Below are 19897 nucleotides of genomic sequence, written 5' to 3'. Positions count from 1 at the left end.
CACATGCCACCTCATGTCTAATTGGTTGCTTCCAACAATTGTGTCTCTACTCCAGCCAGTAGGAAGGATGAGAGGTCAAAGAATGGCACACAACTCCCTCCAAAGATTTTTCTCATTAGTTGCAAATGATACTTCCTCTTACATCCCATTAACCAGAACTTAGTCACCAAGCTATACTCCGCGGTAAGGGATTCTGGAAAAATGTACATTTTCTGGTAAGGCATGTGTCTGGGTTAAAATCAAGGTTCTATTACTAATAAAGAAGACATGATATTGAGAGAGATTGAGGGATAAATAGCAGTCTCCACTGCAAAGATGAACATGAGTCCATTTTTTCATCCTCCTTTGCAGCCTTTATTCAACCAAAACTTATCTTTTGAGTTCCTACTGTCTAGCAATAAGCAATACAGGCATGGTTCCTACATTTATGAAGCTTTCAAACATTAAACAAATAACCACCCAGATGAATATATGATTACAACTTTTGATTAGCACAATAAAGGAAAATTTTGCCTTTAGTCTAAGAGACAGACTAATGGGGATGGGGATTGATTTAGATGGAAGGAGGGATCGGGCAAAGCCTTTTGAGGGTGGCAGGGAGAAGTATGGCTGGGGAGGCTGGCACAAGAATTGGCTGGCAGTGGATTGGGACCATTCCAGGAAGAGGGAGGAATATCTGCAGAGTCCTTGAGGCAAGAAGGAGCTTGGTGTATTTGAAAAACAGAAGGAAGGCCAGTGTGGCCTTCCACACTGGGAGAGAGGTGTGAGATGCAGGTAGAAATGTAGACAGAGGTCAGATCCCAAGATACTGCAGGTCATGCTAAGGATTTTGGATTCTATTTCAAATACATTAGGAAGGCACTGGAGGATTTTAGGAAGCATGACATGATTACCAGGTATTAAGCACACAAGGAAGTTAGAAAATAGGAATTTCTTATTTTTCATGTGTTATATATTCCATACTTTGTACTACTATTTTTATCATTCTTTGTATAATCATTTTTCTCTGAACATTTTTCCTTCTCCTATCCAGATTCATGCAGTAGTATTTGCATTCTTCTTAATTGGCCTTGTTAAAATTCATCATTGGTTTATTTATATTCTTTTCTAGGTCCCTGGTTTTCACTTGCTATGCTCTAAAAGAGGCAGAAAAACAGAGAGAGATTCATTCAAGAAAAAATAAAAAGGTTATTTAATGTACCGCAATTTAAGACCAAGCCTCAGTCTTCCTCTTTATACAACTATTTTCGGCCCTATTTTGTGATTTCACAGGGCTGGTACAAACTATAAACTTCTAGATTCATCATTGGCTTGCATCTCTCCAAAGATGACATGGTAGGAAGGACACAGTGGAATTCTTATGGCTATTTCTTCTACGTTTTAGCCCTGCTGTGGTTCCCAAATCCTGATTTGGATCTAGGCCCTTGACTCTTGGCAATGACATACTCTGGCATGATGGTTTCTGTGACCTCATTAGACTTCTGTCCCCAGGCTTTCTCTATAAGCCTAGGGAGGGGCCCTGATGTTGGTCTGAGGGTCTTTAGGCATCCAGTGTCCACTTTTTGGACACATTTTTAATATCTTTATATTTATATCTAGCCATCACAAGTCCAGGCAATAAAGGAAAATTGTGTTAAAAGAAAGATTCATGGGGATGAGGGCTGATTCAGGTGGAAAGAAGGATCAAGGAAAGTCTATTGAAGGTGGTCGACAGAAGTGTGGCTGGATACCCATTTCAGTAGGGTAGAGGGACACGTACTGATCACTTACTTGTGTCAGCCCTGGGCTAGGTACTGGGATTCCAGGATACATTGTTTGAGGGAGTCAGGGAGGGACTCACATAAAGACAATCCTTTAACTGAGATTTGAGGCAAAGCAGAGGTAACCAGGTGAGTCCGACATGGAGGGGCATGCAGGGAGGAGGAACAGCATGGGCACAAGTATGTAGATAAGAGAGCAGAGCATAGCCTGTTGTAACATGTGGGGGTCAGTGTAGAGAGTGCAGGAAGCAGAGCATTGAGATGTGAGACTGACGAGCTGAATAGCACCTTGATATGGAGGGCCTTGCCTCCTGTAGGTGATGAGAGCGATGAAAAGACTTTAAGCAGGAGATTGGGATAAGAAGCTCTGCATAGCAGAACAAACTTTCTGAAAGGAATGTGGAAGAAAGATTTGAGGACATGTGCCTGGAAGGAGGGAGGCCAGTTTTTGAAGTAACCTACATGAGAGTTGCTGAAGAACTGACCTTGTATAATAGTAATAAGATTCAAGTAATCGAGGAAGACACAGCCAGGAAGGCAGAATGGACACACCTTGGGGAATAATTGGATGAGAGGTGTGAGTGACAGTCATGGGTCAAAGATGAGTCCTCATTTGGTGGTTGGTGCTGTTGAATGAGGCTAATCACTAAGTTAAGCAATACGGGGAGGAGAGCAAGTTTGGTGGAAAAGACGATGAGTTCATTTTTAGACACGTTGAGTCAACAGATCTGAATGGGCAGAAAGCATGTTGACTTTAGTTCCAACCCATTTCTATGTCATTGTTTCTTTACTGGTGTAAAGGTTAAAAGTAAAGGAGATTAGTAAAAAAGAAAGAGATCAGTGAAAGAGAAACTAGGATATAAGAGTAAGCTGCCACACAACTATAAAATTCATGGCTGGCCATTAATTTCATAAATATTTGCAGAATGTGTACAATCGCCAAAGTAGTATTCTATTGAAATTATAAAGATCACTAAGATATATATATATATGTGTGTGTGTGTATATGTATAAAACATAAGCTTAAAATGTAATAGAAATATAAGACTAATATTCAATCAGCTATCATATGGGCTACAAAAATGGCAAAAACAAAATGCAAATGTGAACTATATCTTTATCCTTGATTACCTATAAGATCTAATAGTCACAATCTTACCTACGTGATTAAACATTTCATCACATCCTGTCATGTTGTTTCCTGGTATGACACAATATGAAAAATATGCCAAAAATTATTAACTTGAATTTAATCAAGCTTTTATACCTAAATTTCAGATTACAAAGTCCCTAAGTTTAAGAATAAATTTAGATGGGACTTCCCTGGCAGTCCACTACAGGGGGTGCGGGTTCGATTCCCTGGTTGGGGAACTAAGATCTCGCATGCAGTGTGGTGTGGCCAAAAAAAAAAAAAAGAAAGAATAAGTTTAGCAACACCAAAAAGAAAAAAATCAGAAGAATCTAGAATGTAGAACATTCTGGAAGATAACTGATCTGGTATCCTCAAAAACTCAATGTCACAGGGGGAAAAATGGTGGAATTTTTCCAGGTTAAGAGAAACTAAAACGACGGAGCAATCAAATGTAATGAGTGAATTTGATTGGATTTAGTTTGAAGAAATCACTATAAAAAGCGTTTTGGAGACAAGTGGGGAAATGTTAATATGGACTGGAGTATTAGATGATATTAGAGAGGTTATTAGCAATTTTCTTAAGTGATAATGGTGTTGCGGTTGATAGAAAAATGTCCTTAGTTTTAGAAGAAGTGTATCAGAGAATTTGAAGCCTTTGTTTTTCAGAATCAGGAAACAACTCACAAGAAAAGGAGTTCAAGAGAAGGCATTCAATACAGGTAACTGGTTAAAAAGGTGTTGGAAGAGTTGAAAGGGCAAAGGACAAGGGGTCGACTTAGAGATTCACAAAAGAAGAAGCCACTGCCAATTCAAAGGTGGTGTTACCAGAGCCCAGGAGCCAGGGCTGTCCCTGTGGGAATTGACAGCGGCTCCCCAGGGGAAGCCTGGACCACGGAGAAAGGAGCTGTTTGACAAAAATAAACAAAGACACCACCAAAGACACTTCCCAAAGCGCAGGGAGGGTGGTAGAAATATCCTGTCTTCGCCTCGCTTCTTACCGTCCAATCTCCAGCCACTGCTTCTCATTGGCCAAAACCTAAGTATTACCCAGTTGCAAGGGAGTCTGGGAAATGTAGTTTGCAGGTACCAAGTCCCTGAGATACAGAGCAATGCAGAGGAAGAACAAGAAATAGATGAAATTGGGAAATGTAATTTGCAGGTACCAAGTCCCTGAGATACAGAGCAATGCAGAGGAAGAACAAGAAATAGATGAAATAGACAAATGACTGGCCCAGGAGAGAATTGTCATGATGCTTGCTACTTATTTTCAAATAGTTCAGAAAACAAAATATATAGATATAAATACAAATAAAGCAAATATAATAAAGTGTCAAATTTAGGTGGTATATGGCTGTTTATTATACTATTCTTTCACTTTTTTTCTGTAATTTTGACATTTTTCAGAATAAGAAGTTAGTGAAAAATCCATTTTAATACTTTGAAAGAAATACAAGGTCATGGCCAAGGGAATGGAGAGAAGAAATACTCAAAACGAACTTGACAAATTTCCTCATTAAATTCTTATAACCAATATGGAAAAATGTGGGCCAGAGCAACATTTATCATTTTCTTCCACCACCACACATTTGAGAGTTGAGTTTTCTACTTGCCACTCTCCCAAGGACATATCCACTATTATTCCCATGCCAGTTATAACACCTTACCTTATTTATCATACTCAAGCAAGTTTGATAAAAGGGAAGTGAATGAGAGTGACTTTAATTTGATGATAATCTTTAATCTGCTGTTTTTTTTTAAGAAATAAATTAGTTTTGAAAACCTTACAGTGGATTGCAACACACCAGTGTATTGCGACATTAGCATTGAGAAAGCTTCAGCTAGAAAAGTGGCATAATTATAAAGACACATACATGGTTGAATACTTCTATCCAAAGTTGTTGGTTAAGGGATAGATGTCAGCCTGGAGGATGGCTCTGCATGATGCACCAGAGGGTCTGTCTTAGTTTGGCCCTGTCTAGTTTTACATTTTTATCAGTATCTTGGATGAGAATTAGAAAACAAGCTGATTATAACTGCTGATGACATAAAACCTAGGGTGAGAGCTCATGATCCAGAAAGACCTGATCAATCAGAGTGATGAACCAATATAAATTGACATCGAGTAGAAATATGTGACCAACCTTCTACTTGAAGCCAGAAGAGCCAACTGATTTTGAGATGTTTTCTATATATTGTATAATTGGAGAGTTTGTGTTCATTCTCTGGTGCTGTCACTAATGACCTGTATAAACTTGAGCAAGTTACTTCCTCTCTCCTGAACTGCCTTAGTTTCTGCATCAGTAAATGGGAAGAGTAATACGGACTCATAGTAGCTTAAGTGAATTAATATATGTAAAGCAGTTGAATAGTCCCTGGCACAGAGCAACAGAAACGATGTTAGTTGTTTTTAGTGATGTGTGTGTGGGAGTGCTGGTAGCAATATTACCTAGTAAATAGCTATGAAAATGATTTAGTGATTGATATTACATTCAATAGATTGCAGTTGTGAGACAGAGTTGCCAAAGTTGTCCGTGTCATTTAAGGCTTTATTTAATTAGAATCCCACTGTCTGAAATGAGGCTGATGAAAGTCCTGATTGACTCTGCTTTGTTCAGATGGCAACTGGAGTAAGGGGTTGAGATCGGGTGCCATGGCCACAAACTATCATAAACAAATTCGTGTCTGCTCAACACAGATCTGGAATGTAGGAACTGCTGACAGAGTTGGAGGTGTCAATATGTCTTTAGAAATTTAATGAGCTGTGTAATAGAATTTTGAACTCATTTTGCATGTCCCCCATTGATTTCTCTAGAACCAGTGATTAAAATTACCAAGACACAGATTCTGAGTCCACATAATGAAAACCCTCCTCGTGAACAGAGTCATGGGGAGTTGCTTTGGAGTATGCTATGTTTCCTGTCTCTGCAATGATAAGGCATTATACATCAAGGTGACGCCCTGGGAAGGGTGGAATGGGATTCAAACCCCAGATGGGTGATTGGATTAGGTGTTTTGTGAGACTCACCCCCAGAAATCCTGAGATTTTTATCCAATGCAATCTGAGGATTCTAGATTTGTTTTTAATTGCATACTTAACTGCTTCCCAAACTGCTGCCTCTTAAGCTCTTATTGGGTTTTTTTAGGCAGTAGGCCAAAGGTCTGTACTTTTTTTTTTCCAACACCAAATAGGTTAAATACTCAGTGTGCTCATTTTTAGGAAATGAAGTTGAAATGATTAAACAGGAAATATGCACTTAGCTCCTAATGTTAGCTGCCTCAAGACAAAATCAATTCCATTTCACATAGAATGCTATTGGAGAGCTGTTTAGAAATATGTTGATATGAAAGAAATATTGAAGGTGAATACAGCAGCGACAGGAAATGAGAAACTTACAGATATCTTTAATACTAAAAGGCAATCTGTCTTTCCTGTCCTCAAAACCTTGAAGAAATCTTTAAGATGCTTTGCTCATTTAAGGCATAAATATGTTGGGCTAAAAGCCAATGGCACCTGGATAAAGAACCAAAGTTTTCTACACCAGTTCCTCTACAGAAATTCAGAAATTTGAAATCTGAAGATGTCCACATTACTCACCAGACCTCATCCCATTAATAAGCAATGGGAGAGGGAAAAAAAAGAAGAAGAAAAATCTTGCTAGTTCTGGCACCTTTACATGAACAAGCTATACCCTGCGTGGCCTCAGTTTTCAATCCATAAGCACTCTTTTTAAGCCTGAGTAGTAGCATTCACACATTATATGGAGCAGTGCCTCATTTCTTTCTCAATAACTGGCTCTGCTGCTTGGCAAAGGGAACATATTCTCCAACTCTGTCAGTGCAGTTGAGAGGTTTACACCAAACAATATGAGTTTTTCAAGTGGCGCCCAGGCTTATGGGTGTTAACTAAATAACCATAAAGTATGGTCAATCACTGACCTCCAATCAAAGATAAAGATGGAAGCCTGAAATCTCAGTTGAATATGTTATATATTTACCCCGTGTTAGGTCTTACGTTTTACTCACAGGAAAAAAAGTTAAATAAATACTTTAGAGGGTTACCTTGAGGGGAGGGGATATTTTTTAATCTTGAAGTTTTATCAGACTATTCTTTCCAGATTTTACAACACAGAATAACACAGCTTCCAGAAACCAGTAAACCAATAAATAAAATTGAAGCCTGAAAAACTTTGTCTTGTAGCAGTTTAAAATATGTTCTCTCATCAGAATTTGGATCCAGGGTTCACATTTTTCACCTCCATATCCAAAACTTTTTAGTTCAACACATCCTGGACCAGATATCTCAGATTCCTGATTAGAAAGTATCTATGCCTTTAGGTCCAGCTGCCTTATAAGGAATTGAAAAATGCTACTTTTACTAGCATATTAAGGGTATGGGCTGTTTTGTTTTGTTTTGTTTCACTAGGAATTCCATCAGAGGTGAGGTGGAAACCATCAAAAACAAAAATACAAGCAATATTAACAGAAATAAGATTCTTTGTATCACCAAGTGGATCTACTTTTTAGAATTTTTGTTTTTCTGAAAAATGTCACACACAATCCTAAGAAGTAAGTAGTGGCCAGGATCTATCACAGCAAATAATTTTGCTATTGCATTATTTCAAATAGGGAAAATTTTGGAAACAGATAAGTGAACAGCAATAAAGGAATTCATCTAAATCATTTTTATCAAGTGTATGTAATATGTAATAACATCAAAAATTTTAGAGGCCACCTTGAAAACTCTTACAACCTCTTGGACATTTAGCTTAAACCTTAAGGCAATAACACTGAGAAATTCTGAAATGGGTGGTTAACAACTTCAGCCTTTGCTTTATCTATTAATGCATCAGCAGGTTTCTTTGATGGTAAATTATCAATGTAGACAAAGTGCAGGGCACAATGAAGAAAAAGCCCTCCAAAAAGGATATTTTTCTATCCCCAGAAAACCTTGCCAATAAAGTGCTAGTGAAAGTTTTGCCTTCTTTTAATTTACCCTAGGTTTCCCTATAAACATCACCATCCCCAAAGTTTTAAAAAATATTTGATAGAGAACAACTTATAATTCCCCAAAGTGACCATCCATAGATTTAAAACAGCCTACTCTTCTAGAGGAAAGAAGGGTCCTTATTTACCTCAGTTCTTTGTAATTTGCAAGAGTAGACACTCAATAAGTACCTATGGAATAAATCAATGAAAAAACAAATGAATAAAAGAGTATATGGGAGAAAAGTGAAAATACTAAATTATGAGGGGCTTAAAAAAACTGAATTTTCAAAATGAAGAATCTTGCTGATGACCGTAATGATTAATAAAGGCAAAGAGCTATCAAAGTCCCACATCATTTTATTTAATAGGTTTTCCGACTTCCCTTAAGTATATGCCTAACAAGCAAATACTCCCGTGTGTATAGTTGTTATGCAAAATCCTTACTTACAAGTTGCATAACCATAGAAAAGAAAATCTCTTGGAGACTCAATTTCTTCATCTGCTAAGTGGGAATGGCAAGTGTAATAAAGTTAAGTGATTCCTATTCATAAACCAGTTAGAAATGGGCCTGGCATACAGTAAGCATTTAATAATTATTAGTTAAAATTTTGATTATTGTCTTCATCATCCTCAATGGATTCATTAGATGCAGAGAAAGTAATAATAAATTACTTTCAAAAGATTTAAAAATCTGATATTTTGTAAAAATCAGTTTAATTTATGTTAAACTCAAGTGCATAATAATGGGAAAGGGATGTAAAATTTTCCTCTCCTTAAGGGCAGAGTCAATGCAGCATTTAACTTTATACGTCCAGCTGCATGTTACAAACTCGCTTATAGTCACAGGTCTGTGGCACTCAAGAACTGTTTGTGAAATGTATGAAAGAATCAATACATAATAGAACAAATTCTCCCCTGCCTTGCGCCTACCTCACCAACTCTTGTGAGCTGTTCAGGTGGATTTACTTTTATATACCTTTTTCAACAACTTCAAGAATTTCAGTTCCACAGAGGAGAATGCTGAGTCAGTATTCTTGGCAGTAATGAGAAAAGCGGAATATGAGAGCTAGAATTAGAAGAGGAAGGTAATGTACATGGCAGAACTGGAGTAGAGAGTTTTGCAATGAGGTTTTTTGCAGAGGAGAAGAGAAGAGTGTTGAGAGAAAGTAGACCTCACGTTTGGAGTTGCACAGGCGTGTCTGAAAGGAAAGCAAGAATGAGATACCAGTAAAGGCAACGGCAGACTTCATGAGCTTGGGCATGAATAAAGACTCTGGTCAAACTCATTGAACCTTCTTATCCACCACACAGCTCAGATCTTTTAATCCATCTTCTTGGCAATGCTACTGAAGAGGCACTGTTAGCCTCATTCGAAAGTGAAGACGCTGAGTCATAGAAAGGTTTAAAATCCGTCGAGGTCACAGCTAGCAAATGGCAAAGACAGGATTTGAACCCGGCAATCTGACTCCAGGGACTGTGTGCTTAAATACTATAAGATACCGTCCTCATGGCTAAATCTATATAATTCTCTGTACTGGGGCAGGGTATGAAATAGACTCAGTTGGCTATGTCACAAAGGTTAAATAAAAGGTAAATAAAGATTTTTATACCCTGACATTTCTAGTTATTCTTTACCTCTGGGCCCAGAATGAGGAGAAAATAAAAACTGAGTCAAAAGTTAGAAAGGGGCTTCTCTGGTGGCGCAGTGGTTGGGAGTCTGCCTGCCGATGCAGGGGACACGGGTTCGAGCCCTGGTCTGGGAAGATCCCACATGCCGCGGAGCGACTGGGCCCGTGAGCCACAACTACTGAGCCTGCACGTCTGGAGCCTGTGCTCCGCAACGAGAGAGGCCGCGACGGTGGGGGGCCCGCGCACCGCGATGAGGAGTGGCCCCCACTCGCCGCAACTGGAGAAAGCCCTCACACAGAAACGAAGACCCAACACAGCCAAAAATAAATAAATAAATAAATAAATAAATAAATAAATAAAGTGTAAAATTTATTAAAAAAAAAATTAGAAAGGCATGGGTTATTTGAAAGAAAGATGAGGAACAGGAAAGAAAAAGAAAAGGAGGAGAGAAAGCCTCTTTGCATAAAGGTTGTTCACAACAAAGACAAATTTAATAAGCATCTTATTGAAACATTAAAGGAGGAAGATTCTAAAGATTTCCCTAAAATAGCTTAAGGCAGTAAATGGAAATCAACTACACACTACTCAGTTCACACCCTGTAGCTGTTGGTTTCATCCACCCATGATGCATACTTCTCTTCTGAAAAGAACCCCCTGCTTTTCCTTTGAGAAATCATCCTCCTCCCCTCTCAGGGCAAATTTTGGTGGGACTGACTCCACCAAAGCATGGACCCATGATCCAGATCGGGCCACTAAAAGTTCTGCATCCCTCTGACCAGTGTGTATGGGGAGTTTATCAGCCATGGGATTCATTGTTATCACTCGGAAAAGGAGGGATTCTCCCTAGGCATTGCCAAACTGATGTGCCCCGGACTTGGTAGTGGCCATCTTTTTGCACTACTGGCAAGGCCTGCCTGAAATGAAGACAATGCAGGGGACAGACAAATGGAGAGGGACACAGATTCCTGAAGGTCTCATGTGTGCACCTGATCCAAAGGAGACTACCAACTTGACTTTTCAATTACATAGGCCTATTTTTTAAGTTTAGTCAGTTTGATTGGGCCTTCCACTACTTACAGCAGATAGAATTCAAACTAAAACACTAACATGAGACATGTAAAATGCCCAATGATAGTCTCTTTACTTAGTCAGATATCTTTAACTTTTAATTTTATGTTCACAGAAAGAAATGTATAAAAGAATAGTTTCATGTAGGACTTTAATCTCCAACCTCTTTATTCCTTTAAGTTCTAAAATTTCTTGCCTATGAATTTTCCTTCCATGGTGTTTTTAGGAACCTAAGCCTCACAGATCAGCTAGACTATCAGATAGCATATTACATACCTACTCATACAGCTGTTTTATTAAGATGTTATTAATAAATGCAAAAGGTCAAAGACTTTATTAAGAACTTTATATTATAGAATTCCTTAAGCATTGCATTAGATTATTTAGGAAATTTCTTTTTTGAAAAATTAACATACCCAATGGAAATCTGAAACTAAGGAATGCAAGTAGAACATCGGCCCTCAAATTTTAATGTGCATAAGAATCACCTAGGAAGCTTGATGTATTGAAGATTCCGGGTCCCATCCTCAAAAATACCAATTGGGAAGTTTGGGCATGAAATCCAGGAGTCTGAGTTTTCATTAAGCTCTTGAGGTGATTCTGATGTAAATAGTTTCAGACCAGCCTTGAGGAAGTCTTGAAGTTCTCATTGAGTTTCAGCGAAGATGCTAGTTTATAAATTATGGATCTGTGTCTCCAAAGACAGTCAAGGATCTTTAAGGATAAACCTGAAAATTTTCCTAATTATACTTCCTTATAGTCCGGTCAGCATTAAATGACATGATGCATATAAAGGACTTCATATAGTCAACATATGCTGAGAGCAATTATTTTTAACATCCTTATTATAATGGGACTAAAAGACAACAGACTTAATGATCTTAGTATATTAAAAGTCCAGCTCTCTTCTCTCTCTAAAAGCAGTAAGGTTCAAGAAGGTTAAATACTGTGCTGGTTTTTAAGCTTTTGTCTCTCAGTTCCAAACCTAGAATCTCTGGAATCAGAGGAAAATACATACCACATTTGTGGGTGGATCTCTGATGCATTTACCAAATAACTTGTAAGGCTGCAAAGTTTGAACGGGTTCAGGCTAAGAAAAGGCTCTGCAGCAAGTCCAGTCTGCAGTGCAAACTGCTCTGTTTCTTGGACTTTAGAAGAAAAGACTAATAAACTCGTTTCACCCGACATCACCAGAACGAAAGTCTCCAGACACCAAAAATCTCTGGTTGCCTCTCACTTCTTTGCATATTTTTGGCTTTAACTCTTGGTTATCTTCTTCCTTCTTAGTTGGTTTAAGCCTCTAAATAGTTCACAGTCATCCCTGGCCTTTAATCACAGTGCTCCTAAGATCCTCATCCATCATGGTCACTAGATACAGGACTGATTATTCAGACACTGGCAAAGTTGAGTGATCTGTATCCAAATTAAGGGGAAATGCCACTTGATTATTTAAGGAAGATCCAAGTAAGTTATGAGACATGGCTTCATGGCTCAGATTTGTAAGACTAGTATTTTGTTTTTGAAGTAGCATGCAAACTTTAGTAATAATCATTTTATAAATATTTGTCTGTGTTGCAGATGCCAAAGGTATGATCTCCAGATTCTTAATAGTTGCTGTACAGCTGCTGTCAAGCACGCAATTCAACAAGTGATCATCCAACAAAGAGAAAAAGAAGGCCTGGTGATTAAAGAGATGAAAACAACTACCATTGAAAACACAATATATGATAATAACCTCTCAATGAACAGTGCAGATCTGGACTAGTCACATCCCCAGAAGATAACAGTCCATCTTTCAGAAAGAGAGTCTGATGAAGTGGAAAGAAAAAAAAAAAAAGCCCAGATGGTAGGTTTGAGGAAGTTTCTGAAAATTGAAGCAAAGACCACGATTTGGAAAACTGTACCAGGACTCACAAAACAGATAAACTATCCTAAACTGTAACATGTAAGACTGGAACTTCCTTGGTGGCGCAGTGGTTAAGAATCCACCTGCCAGTGCAGGGGACACGGGTTCAATCCCTGGTCTGGGAAGATCCCACATGCTGCGGAGCAACAAGGCCTGTGCACTACAACTACTGAGCCTGCTCTCTAGATCCCGTGAGCCACAACTACTGAGCCCACACGCCACAACTACTGAAGCCCAGGTGCCTAGCGCTTGTGCTCTGCAACAAGAGAAGCCACCACAATGAGAAGCACGTGCGCCGCAACAAAGAGTAGCCCCCGCTCACCGCAACAAGAGAAAGCCTGCATGCAGGAACAAAGAACCAATGCAGCCAAAAAATAAATAAATAAATTTTTTAAAATATGTAAGACAGCAATCTAAACTCATACTGTTTAACACAGCTCATTTAGAATCCTATATTCCAAGATAAGACCACTGATGAACTGATACCATGGTAACTGCATGGACTTCTGTGTTAAAGACATGACCACTGACTGTCCCAGCAACTTGACTGCTTTACAAATTCTGACCAGTCCTTGACAAGACCATTCTGTGGCTAACTACAGCTCCCTAGACCCTATAAAATGTCCTTGATTTACCAATCGTGACACATCCCATGGTTCCTAATGTGTGCATTCACCCTTGAAGCAACAAGCTAATAAACATAACTTTGTGTTGCTGGTGATCTAGTGGGATATAACCCCATCACCCAGAAATGGCTGGTCTGATAGAACAGTAGAATGACGTGCTGAAGATTTAGTTACAACATCAGTTCCTGAAATATTTCATTTCTCCTTTACCGGCTACAGTGTAAGCTTTGCTTCAGTGACCAATATGGTGCTGTTTCTCCCAGAGCCAGACCAGATGGGTCCAAGAATCATCAAGGGGTCTAAGTGGGAGTGGCTTCTTTCAATATTATAGACTGCTCAGAGATTATTTGATTCCTATTCTCCCAATTTTGAATGCTGCACTTTTGGAGGTCTTAGAGGAATACCTCCACCAAGGGACACAACAATGATTCCACTGAATTGGAAGTTTGAGAATACTACATGGCCATTTTGAGTTCCTCATGCTACTGTATCAACAGCCAAAGAAAAAGGTCACTTATTGACTGGAGTGATTGATCCTAATTTCCAAGAGGAAGCTAGGTTGCTGCTACACAATGGGGCCGGAAGGACAATGTATGTAACCCAGATATTCTTTCAGGTGCCTCCTTGTATTTCCATTTGCAATAGGAAAAGTTTTTGGAAAACTGTAACAACTAAGAAAAGCTTGACCATTAAAGATTCAGACACTTTAAGAATGAAGATTTGGTTACCCCACCAAGTAAAGAACTTGGGACAGTTGAAGTACTGTCTGAGAGCAAAGAAAACATGAAATGTTTCGTAGGAAAAGGAAGTTATAATAGCACTACAGCCTTGTGAAACAAGGACTATAAAAACTATGTGTATTTTCTTCCTTGCTTGTTACATAAATATATAATATTTTACATGATATATTATTGCAATATATTATTTTATCTTTTATATTATGTATTATATAATATATTGTGTATTATAATATATATACTTGCACATATTAACAAATTTCTTTTTTCCTTTCTCCTCTTTTTATTTTGAAAAGATTATTGACAGTGATTAGCTTTAGGATATTAATATGGGACTGGGAATGAATTTAAGGAGTAATCAATATCAGCTAGAGATGGATACCTTGATAGTCCCCATAATAAATATTAAATATGTTAGGATATTATTTAATTTGGCTATTGTGACTTTATATCTCTCCCTTTTGAGGAGAAAGTGAAAACAACTTCTTTTGTATAAGGGGTAGTTGCATATATTTGTTATTGTTGTTGTATGGAAATTCAAACATGTTTAGAAGGTTTTATATGGATGCTGAATAGCCCAAAATTTGGACTGTGCCCATTTTTCAGCTATTACTTCTCAGCTCCAAACCCACCCTCCTATACTCTGCTTTGGAATCCTGTTGATAAAAATCTGCAAGCTGTATTCTCCTTTGCCAGCTGGCTCCTTGATAGGTTCTATTAACAGAGGGCACTAGAGGGAAACAAGAAAGCTAAAGGAGGAAGAAAGGACTTATTTCCTCCTGTTTGCTTGCCCTTCCTCTCCGTGTTGCCCCAACAGTTGCCCTTCTTCCTGTCAGCAGCAGGTGGTTCTATCTGCCATTTTCTGGCACTTCCAGAACCAGCCTCATAATACCCCCTTGAACATACCAGCTCCAGACAAGTAGTGCCACTTCTTTAGACTTGAATTTCAACCCCTCAGAGTCTCTATCCAATTTTCTGAGTTCTAATAATTCCAGACTCTTCCCTTTGTTCTTCCAGCCCCAGAGTGGTAGCTCTTCCTAACATTACTACCTCTGCCTCAATGCAGTGTCTTCCTTTTGCTTTTTGCAACCATTCAGCTAAGGTCCTAGATTAAATTTTCTCTGTTAAAATAACTAGCATAGTTTCTTTTAACTGACTGGACACTAAGGGATACAAATATAAACAGCACTGTTGGCTTAAAATGGTATTTAGTAAACAGAGCTCACCTACTTAATTAAGCTGAGAATTCCAATACTAAGAATATTCTACTTTTACAATACAGGTCAACAGGCCCTTATTCAAAGTTTTCAGGGCCATAAATGTTTCAGAATTCAGAATATTCCAGATTTTAGAAAGGTAATAGTGTATCTATATGTGTACATATGTATATATAAAATTGTGTAATAACTCCAGTGGGGTGTGGGATACCTCATAACTAAACACTTGAGGAAAAAATTATTCCCTCAAATCATTTTAGGTCAGATTTTGCAACCAAATGAGTTACAAAAACAACAACAACAACAAAAACAACTTGTGCTTTTTATAACTTTTTAACTTGGAGTTGTGGATAAACTGTTTTGAACTTGTATTAGGTAAAACTACCAAAAGACTATCAAAGGACCAATTAGAAAAAGAAAAAAAACTAAGAATGAATTAAAGTGTTTTCAGGAAAACTCTGAGTAAATCTGGTAGGGGAGCGATGTCTGACTTGAACATGTAGAGAAATTACAGAGAAACAAAGAGAAAGCTTTCGAACAGACTACTCTGGTAGACTTCGGGAAAATATTGTCCCCAATTACCTGAAAGACAATGAATCAGTTCTATGGTGAAAGGAAAACCTACTTTGATAGCAAGCCATTAGGAGTCTGTATCTGAGACTTGGTTAATGAAGTTGCATGTAAAATTCAGACAGTGCAGCTCTAACAGCGGAATTGTGAAAGCAGTCTGTGGAACACACATCCTAACGTGCCAATTTGTTATTTGGTTTTTTTATGTATTGCAGTACATAATCAGAAAATATATATGTATGTGTGTGTGTGTGTATATATATATATATATATATATATATATGTATGTATATATATATACATTGCTCATGATTTAAATATACCAAGCTAACTGCCAGAAGATCTCAAAAAAGAAACAAGTAAAATGATTGCTCTTGGGAAGTGGGAGTGAAGAAACTTGGGAAAGGGGCAGAGGGGTTTTTTGGGGGTTTTTTGTGTGTGTGTGTCTGATATATATATATTTTTAACATTTATTGGAGTATAATTGCTTTACAATGGTGTGTTAGTTTCTGCTGTATAACAAAGTGAATCAGCTGTATGTATACATATATCCCCTCTCTCTTGCATCTCCCTCCCACCCTCCCTATCCCACCCCTCTAGGTGGTCACAAAGCACCGAGCTGATCTCCCTGTGCTATGTAGCTGCTTCCCACTAGCTATTTTACATTTGGTAGTGTATATATGTCCATGTCACTCTCTCACTTCGTCCCAGCTTACCCTTACCCCTCCCCGTGTCCTCAAGTCCATTCTCTACGTCTGTGTCTTTATTCCTGTCCTGCCCCTAGGTTCTTCAGAACCAGTTTTTTTTTAGATTCCATATATATGTGTTAGCATACGGTATTTGTTCTTCTCTTTCTGACTTACTTCACTCTGTGTGACAGACTCTAAGTCCATCCACCTCACTACAAATAACTCAATTTTGTTTCTTTTTATGGCTGAGTAATATTCCATTGTATATATGTGCCACATCTTCTTTATCCATTCTTCTGTCGATGGACATTTAGGTTGCTTCCATGTCTGGGCTATTGTAAATAGTGCTGTAATGAACATTGTGGTACATGATTCTTTTTGAATCATGGTTTTCTCAGGGTATATGCCCAGTAGTGGGATTGTTGGGTTGTATGGTAGTTCTATTTTTAGTTTTTTAAGGAACTTCCATACTGTTCTCCATAGTGGCCGTATCAATTTACATTCCCACCAACAGTGCAAGAGCCAGAGGGGTTTTTACTTAAGCTTTTCTTACTTAATTTATAACTAGGTGATTATATTAATTTAATAAAAGACTTTTAATTGCTGCTGTAAAATATATAAACTTAAAATGAAACATGTCTCTGTCAGTTGTAATGAAGTCCTTAATTTACAGAAAATAAATACACAGTTTTGTGGTTTCTGAAAAGTGATTTTTTTAAGATTTATTTTTTTATTTTTTATTTTTTAAATCTTTGGTTGCATCCGGTCTTAGTTGCAGTACGCAGGATCTTCACTGAGGCACACGGGATCTTTTGTTGCAGGGCGTGGGCTCTTGTGGCGCGGGGGCTTCTCTCTAGTTGTGGCGTGCGAGTTTTCTCTTCTCTAGTTGTGGCGCAGGCTCCAGGGCTCTTGTGCTCTGTAGTCTGTGGCACGCGGGCTCTCTAGTTGAGGCGCACGAGCTCAGTAGTTGTGATGTGGGCTTAGTTGCCCCACAGCATGTGGGATTTCAGTTCCCCAACCAGGGATCGAACCCGCGTCCCCTGCATAAGTAGGCAGATTCTTTACCACTGGAGCACCAGGGAAGTCCCCTCTGAAAAGTGATTTAGAGCTTCCTGGTGGCGCTGTGGTTGGGAATCCGCCTGCCAATGCAGGGGACACGGGTTTGAGCCCTGGTCCGGGAGGATCTCACATGCCGTGGAGCAACTGAGCCCGTGTGCCACAACTGCTGAGCCTGCGCTCTAGAGCCCGCGAGGCACAACTACTGAAGCCCATGCGCCTGGGGCCTGTGCTCTGCAGCAGGAGAGGCCACTGCAATGGGAGGCCTGCACACCGCAGCAAAGAGTGGACCCCGCTCACCACAACTAGAGAAAGCCCGCACATAGAAACGAAGACCCAATGCAGCCAAAAATAAATAAATAAAGTAAATAAATTGAAAAAAAAAAAAAGCACCTCTGGAGGTTGGGTTTCTAGCCCAGAGCGTGCATTCTATTTTTTTTAAAAAAGTGATTTAAATTTTGATTTAATAAAATCAACTTAAGTCAAATTGACTCGACTGCTAGTTCTAGATGACCTAGTAAAGACATTTTTACCCTTGCTTTCCTCCCTGAAACCAACCTAAACAATAAGAAGAATGGTAAAAACAGGGACAAAAAGTTCATCTCCAATGAAGCTAGAAAATAATCACAGCCTCAGACCACAAACTATGAAAACCAGCTGCCAGATGACAGCAGACTCTGGACCAAATTGAAAGGCACTGGGAGAAAAGACATCAAACTGACAGATCTTGTGCAGTAGACCAAGTTTCCCCAAAGCAGAAGGTGGCTCTGAAGGGCTCCGTCAGTGATCCCTTGGCTAGAACAGCAAATTCTTGGAGTTTGCCCAGGAATATTGCTAACAGTAGGGGCTGTGGAGCTGAGTGAGAAACACCAAGACATGACATCTATACAAGAAGTCTGCCTGTGTGATTGGATAGAGAAAAATGATAATGAGCAATAGAATTTTGTAGCAGGTGATCACAACACAGTTTTATTTATTTTAATAAGCACTTAGTTCTTATACTTTGCCAGGGACCGTTCAAGGTGTCTTACAAATTTTAACCCGCATAATCCTGATAGGCCTATGAGGTAGGTACTATTATTACCACCATCCCTGTGTTACAAGTGAGGACACTGAGGCACCGAGCAGGTAAGTGACTTGTCCAGGGCCGCAGCCCGTAGGTGGCAGGGACTGAATTCAAACCTAAGCAGAATGTCTCCAGAATTCATGCTCATAACCACTATTTATGGTGCCTCTTTGCAGAGAGATGGAAGGAAGGAAGGAAGGAAGGAGGAAGGAAACATCATTACACACAAAAAACCTTTGTCGTTATTAAGAAGAAAGTCACCCTGCTCACCCGAGGAGGGTCCAGAAAATGCTGAAAACACAGGGAAGAGACACGTCCACAGGCAGGGCCCTTCACAGAGAGTGCTGGAAAGTTTTCTGAGGCTCTCAGAGGTTCCATGAACTTTAAGACTTCTCAGTGTCCTGTTTCCTCAGCTTAGTGCCCTAGGTTGAAACTGCCTGCTGCTTCTCCTCACCCTCTGGGTCCCTTTCCTCCTAATTATTGAGGCCATAGCTAGCTAGGAACAGACTCTCCTCCTTCAAAGATGAGTAATGATCAGAAACAGAACTGTGAAACCAATGAGAAGAAAAGGAACAAAACAAAGATGACTGATTAGACTGTAGAAAGACATGGAAAGTGAGCAGCTGAAAGAAAAGAAAACCAATACAGAAAATAAGGAGGGGAAAAATGTACAGCTAACAATGCTTAAAATAGAGTCATGGATATGGAGGAAAAGGAAATATCACACACAGACACATTCACACACACACACACACACACACAAAACACATGTACTGTGTCATACAGTACTGTGAACCCGGGAGAAATCACACTAAACTAGAGATGATTAATGCCCATAGGTCAGTGTGCTGAAGAAAGAGTTTCCAAAGATTCTAAGATTTCTCAAATTATTGCTACCTCAGCTTAGTCCCCTGGCTCTTCCCTCACATTTCTCCTAAAAAAATAGTTTATTCAGGAAGAATTCTCCTCATTTAGAAATCAGTAATTTTCAAAAACAGAATCAGCTTAGAATCTATGCAAAATCTATACAAAAATAATTCAAGTAAAGAAGCTAACAAAAAGCAGATGAAGAACACACACAAATTTTTACTGTAGAATGAGCGAAAAAGTTCTCCATTAAATAAATGAGCTTAGAAGAAAACAATGGTCTTCGTGGAACACGAAGTCAAAGCAGAGAGCTAACATTTACTGAATGATTAAGTTCCAGGCACTGAGCAAATGATTTATACTTAAATTATTAAAAAGATATTCTTGGGCTTCCCTGGTGGCACAGTGGATAAGAATCCACCTGCCAATGCAGGGGACACAGGTTCAGTCCCTGGTCCGGGAAGATCCCACATGCTGCGGAGCAACTAAGCCCGTGCGCCACAACTACTGGGCCTGCGCTCTAGAGCCCACGTGCCACAGCTACTGAAACCTGCGTGCCTAGAGCCCATGCTCCGCAACAAGAGAAGC

The 19897-nt window shown here is 39.1% G+C and overlaps 1 long non-coding RNA gene across 1 annotated transcript; it reads left to right on the top strand.

Annotated features, from left to right (window-relative positions):
- The first annotated feature begins 758 nt into the window (after positions 1–758).
- LOC309662483 lies at positions 759–18731 on the top strand. Its single transcript, XR_014264728.1, has 2 exons — positions 759–3975; positions 4052–18731. It is a non-coding gene; the product is annotated as an uncharacterized lncRNA (long non-coding RNA).
- The last annotated feature ends 1166 nt before the right edge of the window (positions 18732–19897 follow it).

Source organism: Balaenoptera physalus (assembly GCF_965194825.1).
Source record: "Balaenoptera physalus genome assembly, chromosome: 6".
NCBI classification, from domain to species: Eukaryota; Metazoa; Chordata; class Mammalia; order Artiodactyla; family Balaenopteridae; genus Balaenoptera; species Balaenoptera physalus.
The sequence above is the reverse complement of the archived record's forward strand: the minus strand, read 5'-3'. Positions and strand labels throughout refer to the sequence as shown.